Below are 6,886 nucleotides of genomic sequence, written 5' to 3'. Positions count from 1 at the left end.
ATGGAACCTGTATCTCAGTCATACCTTTATCACCTCAGTTTTCTTCACCAACAGCCCACCTGCCTATGCCTCAGAGCCAATTCTCTGAGGTATTTGATGGGTGTGTACCAGAGCTATCTCATTATGCACCAATTTTGCAATGAGGCCACAACAAACATGTCAAAGACAGGGCTTTGCATGTAGCCTTTTCCTGTTCCTCTATTGTTGTGTCTCCACACCTTCTCCATAAAATTAAAACAAAAAGAGCAATTTGTATCAACTGAACACATCCCTTTCAAAAATAAGGTTCTAAAAAGGATGAACCCGTTGCTTCAACAGAAATTGTCAATTGCTTGCCTTGCGCCAAACTGTAGAGAGTGGGGGGAGGAAAAAAAAAAGCTTTTAAACCATGGGATATCTGAAGGTTTGATCAAAGAACAATATATGGAGAATGAATGCAGGACAGCAAATGCATAATCACAGCTTTCTGACCTACAAGACTTGCAGGAAAAGCCAGCCCAAGTCAGGTACAGTACAGAAATCACTGGAATTGGTTCAATTTGACTGAATGCCAGAGCACACTCTAATCCAGGGAACAGAGCCAGACCTGACCCCATTTGCAGGACCTTTGTTGCTGTTTTAAACATGTATCTTTACTGTGCCAGATAACAAACCAAAGATGGTATTAGCCTTGCAATTAAAAAATAATTAGCAAAAGAAGCAATGCTTTGATCCATACCAGTTACTTAGACTGCCATTAATGCCAACTGGGGTGTATTAAGTATGGATTTTTCTCTAATAATGTTTTAAGCAATTTGAATAAATAAATTAATTTAGGCTACATAATAAGTTATAACACCTATGTCTCAAAACCTCCTCCCTTAAAATCAGCAACCTAGCCAATAAAGTAGATTGCAGTTATAACTACAAGTATTAGGAAATAAATTTAATATTTTCATCTGTTTGTACTCTGAGGCTTATAAGAATATGGTGTTAGGCAATGCCAGTGTAATGGTTTGCTCCTTCCCTCTGTGCCCTGCAAGCATCCCATCTGCTCAGCTGCCTCAGCAGAACCATTTGTGAGACCACCCCATGAGCCAGACCAAGGGAACTGACCCAGCTCTGGGCTTTATTTGGGGAGAGGGGAGGATTGTCAGGGCTGCCTGAGTTCCCCTGCTCACATCCCCACAAAGAGCTGTGTCAGCAGGGCCACGGGGATGGGCCAATGGCTGCAGCAGGAACACAGAGCAAGGATGGCTAAAGTTAGTGCTGCTGCCAAGTGCTGCTGTCATGAGACAAAACCACAGGAGCAGCCTGGTCACTGGCCATGCCCACGGCAGCCCCAGAGAAACGCTCCAGCACTGAGTCAGCCATGAGCCCCACAGCAGGAAAAACCCCCTGAACGAGCATAGGAAGGATGAACAGATGGCATCTCCAGGATAAATGCTGGGAATACTCTGCTGTACAGTGACTTTAGAAGAAAAGCTGTGATGAGGCTGATCAGTAGTGAAACTTGGAGAAAATTAATCTGAACAGTAAATAATGAGGCTTATTGGAAGTGATAAATACAGGACTACTGAATTGTTTGAAATAGAATTTCCTCATTTTATCCTTTGTTTTAAAGACTTTTTGCATGCAGTAAAGAAAAGGATAAACACTTTAAAGGATCATTGTCAGAAAGATGTATATGAAATAGTAAATCAGGAAAAACAGGCTAAAGCTTAGTTCAGATAGGAGAGAATCTTAGACAAAAGACACTTAGACAAAAATTAATCAACTTTTCCCCTCCTCACAATTCATAGCAGTAACTCTGAAAACAAACAATTTATCCTCTAGGGATGATTGTTGTTCTAAGCCATGGCCCTGATGAATGTATTTTTTAGTCTCAGATATAAGGAAAGCTACAAAAGGTTAAAAAATGTGGGTATAGTTTAGATAAACATCTGAGAGTTTGGAAATTCATCTGAATGCTTTCTATCAGAAAAAAAATGTGCTCTAAGTCTTGTGAGAAAAAGGCTTATTTGTGATGTTGGCTCCTTTATTTCTGTTCTCAGCTGGAATATGATGAGAGTAGTCAACCTCACACATGGTGTTTTGTCTTCAGGAGTTGTGGGGAAAAAGTTCAGTTCTAAAAATAGAAGATTATGGTGAGACTTTCATCCTACGTAAACTCACTTTGCCTCTTGTGAGAGGGAGAGACAATAGGATAGCAATGTAAAATTTTCCGTAACACTGAAAAGTTGCATGCAATTAAAGAAGAGAGAATTGTTTTCATTTTACAAGATTAAAAAGTCCCCATATATTCAACTGGAAATACAACTTTTGTTCTGATTTTTAGTTACATGGCACAAAATCAAAAATGCCTCTCAGTTGACTTGAACTGTAACACTGACATCCACCAAGTTCTTATGGCAGTGCCTAGAGATGAAGCTTGACCATACACAGCAGTAGGACTAAGTCTTAGCAACAAATGGAATAAGTAGTCTACCATCATTAAATTACCTCCAAAAACTGCATTTCATTTCCAAAATGCCTTAGATATTTATATTTTTTTCATTTTAAGTCAGTTGCATGTGGCCTCTAATATTAACCATGAAAATGAAATCTGAAATTACTTCAACTTGTTGAAATTTTTCTACCAACAGTTTTATATGACAAATACACATATGTGCAGGGAAGGGCCATGGTATACATGTAAATTCTGTATGCTCTGCCTCACCAGGGGCAGCTAAAGAAATCACATCTCTTCCATAATGGCAATTCTCCCTTTCAATAGATCAGGGGGGGGTTTTTGTCCGGAAACAAATGGGTTTGGTTTATATTTCCTTGGACTAGCTCTGCTGGGAAGCCTTTAATATTTCTAATGTCACAGACATCCACATCAACAAAGGTAGCTAATATCTACAGGACACAGTCTGATAAATGCTGCTTTGCCAACAGTTCTGTCTTAAACCATCCTTGTCTCCAGGCTCCTTGTTCCTTCCTTTTCTTTCTGCCTTGTTGCCCTCAATGAACTGTTTGGAGGGGGGTGGCAGTGATGTGGAGAATACAGGTTTTAACCTGCAAAAGCTCCCTGAACCACCTATAAATCAGACTTGCACTCCTAGGACTGAGGAGATTCCTACTTAAAAAGGGTCACACACAGCCCTGCATGGTCTCTCCTTCTCTCTCCCAGCCTGCATAAGGTTGCAATTTCACACTGCTTTTGTATGAACAAGCTTGTTGTTACTGACTCTTGCAGTTTATTGGAAAATTAAAAATTAAAATATGCAGACTTTTTATAACCCCACATGAATGTACAAACTTCCAAGATTCAGTACGTTTGCTGTCCCCAAACCAGATACACAATATAGGTATTTGTATGAAAAAATTCATAGACCAAATTTTAAAGGCTCTATAACACACAAAAAAAGAGCTGTTAGGCAGCTGCTCATTCCCCACTTTTATGAATAGAGGGCTGAGTTATTACTCCATATAATAGAGTACTTGTTTTTCCATGAGGTAGGAGGTAATCCCTAACACTTATTCTGTTTACAGGTCATATCTGCTTCCCCAGTGATTCTTCCAGGGCCTGGTATATTTTCTGAAGGGCAGTGGGACTAGACTAAGTGCCTTTCACATACTGACCAGGGTATATGCTCCCTATATAGAACTCTATAAAGAGATTCCAGAGAATATGCTTTTGTTTTAGGGAACAGAGGCATATTTTTGTTTTGCTCCTCCTCTCCCAAATCTTTTCCTTCAGAAACAACTCTTGGTAATCCTTTATACTTGTGTTTTTTTAATCTATAGACAAATATCTGGAGCCAGAAGGCAGAAGAAAATTGAAATGCATAAATCCTTTTAAAAGAGCTTCTATCTTATCTAGGCTTATATACATGTGGTAGGAACGTGGAGACTGGAGCCAACTGTATTATTTTTGCCAATCTGCCTTCAAATGTGAATAATGTCCCAAAAGTTTATATGCTTTCCTAGATATATGTTACATAGCTCACAGATAACTGTGTAGTTTGTCTGTCACCTATCCCAGCAGCTGTGAGAAATACCTGGACTCCTCAGGAAGACATACTGTTCAAGATGTCATCACCTCATTCATTTAGAAAGTAATAAATTCTCAGGAGCAGCATCAAAGAGTAGTGAAAAAAGGTTACTGTGGATCCTGAGACAGCCTTTTTTCAGTTCTCTCCTCTGGATATTTCCCTTCCCCTTGCTTTTTCCATCCCTTGTGCTCTTTGGGACCAGTTCAGTACAGAGGATTGCTCTGCAAACCTTGGCTTCATTCACAGTCAAGTAAAGCAAAGGATCAGACTCATCTGCCTGTCTAGAGCAATAGAACTTCAAGTTTATCATTCAGAAATCATACAGACCATAAGCTGAACATTTATTTGGCCTCTGTATCACAAGGAACTTTGAGAACAGAGTTTCCATCTCCCCTGCCTTGATCTGAGATGGAGCATTACTGAGTTTGGGGACATGGCCAGAGTTATGCAGCTGGTCTGTGTCAAGGGATGAACTCCTTCACACCATCTATAGCTGCCAGGCCTCTCAGATCTGTCAGATCTGCCATGGAGCCACTCCCTAATCTGGTTCTGTCAAAATAATCTGCTTTTTGTGGCAAGTTATCAGAGAACCATAGGAAAGAAATGAAAAAAAAAATGTTCCTTTTTGTAGGCTCCTGTTACTGGACAAGGTTCTCACTGACAGTTGGTTACCATGGCTATTAATACCTTGACAGAAAGTGAATGAATACCATGATTTAGTAGAAGAGTGAAATCTCACTAGGAATATCATAGGAGTAGGCAACTGTATAGTAGTTTCTTTAAAGGGAGGAACTGATGGCCATTTGGAAAAAAAAGTATTTCTATTTAATGATCTGCAAAGTTTAGCCTCTGGCTAAACTATTTAAAGATATCTCTTACAATTAAAAGCAGTTAACTCAAAAACTGCTGCAAGATGAAAAATATTTGTTCTTTTGTCCACACTTTGAATCGGTACAATTTTTTTTTGCTGCAGACGAACTTCCCTCCAAATATTAAATGCTGCTATCTTACATAGCATAGAGAAGAGGCACAGCATCTGTTACCCAGTCAAGAAACAAGTCTGAGTGCCTTACTGCCAGGAAAGACAACTCACTTTGTACAAGAATGCTATTTGTCTGTTAGACATACAAGAATCCACTTAGCTTCCATTTCAGCTCATTTGTAGTTGCCAATATCTACCCTTTAAGTACTTCCAGCTGCCACTTCTGTGTTGAAAAGGTATCTGTTTTCATCTTTCATTTAGGACTGAGACATTGTCCAAAGCATCTGGTAATGTGAACTGTGGGGCCCTGGGTAGTCCAGAACTACATAACCTGGTTCAAAGGCATCCCAGCGGGGCATAAAGGAGGTTCCTGAGTGGTTCTTCTGGCAGCAGTGGTCCTTTGTTATCAAAAAATTTCACCTAACAAACCCACTTTCTTTTGCAGGCTTGTTTTTAACCCTGCATCAGTCCCCCAGTCAAGCTGGCCAGATAGCTGTACACACAGCTGCACTTGCAGAACTGAGAGTGAGATGCAGGGGCAGGAGGAGATTTCCACTCTACCCTTCTAGAATTTCACAAGTCACACTTGTAAAACTGACTTGACCACAGTGCATCCAAATCATAGACAGAGGACTTCAGCCTACACAGACACTAACCCAAACCTCCTCCATAGCACTAATTCCTCAGGCAAACATCTACAAATAGGCTGTGGATTCAATAATGATTTCAAAATGTTTATTTTCAGGAAACAATAGTGGGAGGATAAAGGAGGTAAAACAAGATATTTAATTTTAGATTCTACACTTGAGTGAATTGTTTAGCAGCTGCCACGGTCCCTATTGAGAGCTAGCAAGAAGTAATAAAATATCTAGGGCTTAAAAGATACAGTCTTCCCAAAATCACCATCTAGGCTCAGAAATGCAGATTTCCATCACAAACTTGCATTGTTGTCATATGCATCAAAATCAATGGCTAGTCAACCTGAACTACAACTACTTTAACCATTCAATAATGGAGATACTGCCCAACAACTCCCCAGTGTGTCTGAGAGTGTATGGACACTGTAGGCATTTTTAGAGCTACAGCTCACAAAAGCACAGCCAGCCTGGCTGTAGAGCAGCTGTTGTTAGCAGAACTCTTGCAGCACAGATTTCATTGCAGGGGTGCATGATGTTCTACAATACTGAATAAATACTTGAGAAGTATTATTAGCCAGCTCAGAGATCTGTTTCAGTCTAGCTCTTCTGCCAGTAGCCAGTCATTTTAACTGGTATTTTAACAATACAACTTGAATTACATGGAAATAACATTTGTCTTAACTGCTCCTAGAAATCACAGAACTTACAAAGCAAAGTGTCTTCCAATATCCTTGTTCAGAAGGGCTCTTTTGCCATGACTTTCATCATCTGTAGGGATAATTTGATGTAAAAAAGTTACAAGTGTCATTTGACTAATATGAGCACTGCCCATAAACTGCTGGGAGGTATTTCTCTGGGCCTGAAGCTAATGAGGCTGTGGCTGTACTGACCTTTCCTGGTGACTAATAGGTGACTAACACAGGACAACAGTCCCCATGTTCCCTCTTTAGGCACTCTCCATTCCCAGGCACCCTTTCTCACTGAGGTGCCATCCTTGCAGTTGTGCCACCACTGAGACTTATTTGGTCCCAGAGTGAATCAAATCAGCTGAAAAATAAAAGCAACCACAAGCAAGTGTCTTTGTTGGCAAAAGGGAGGAGGTAAGAAGCAAAAGAGGCTGCAGTAAGAAGCAGAAGGCAAGGACTTGATACCTTAGTTCAAGCCACAGCCTATTATGTGAGCCTTGCTACCATGGTGTATCTATTCTAACAGAGGATGTGGAGCTGTAAAGGCATGAAATTCCTGCT

Source organism: Geospiza fortis, unplaced genomic scaffold, assembly GCF_000277835.1.
Source record: "Geospiza fortis unplaced genomic scaffold, GeoFor_1.0 scaffold97, whole genome shotgun sequence".
Classification (NCBI taxonomy): Eukaryota; Metazoa; Chordata; class Aves; order Passeriformes; family Thraupidae; genus Geospiza; species Geospiza fortis.
The sequence above is the reverse complement of the archived record's forward strand: the minus strand, read 5'-3'. Positions refer to the sequence as shown.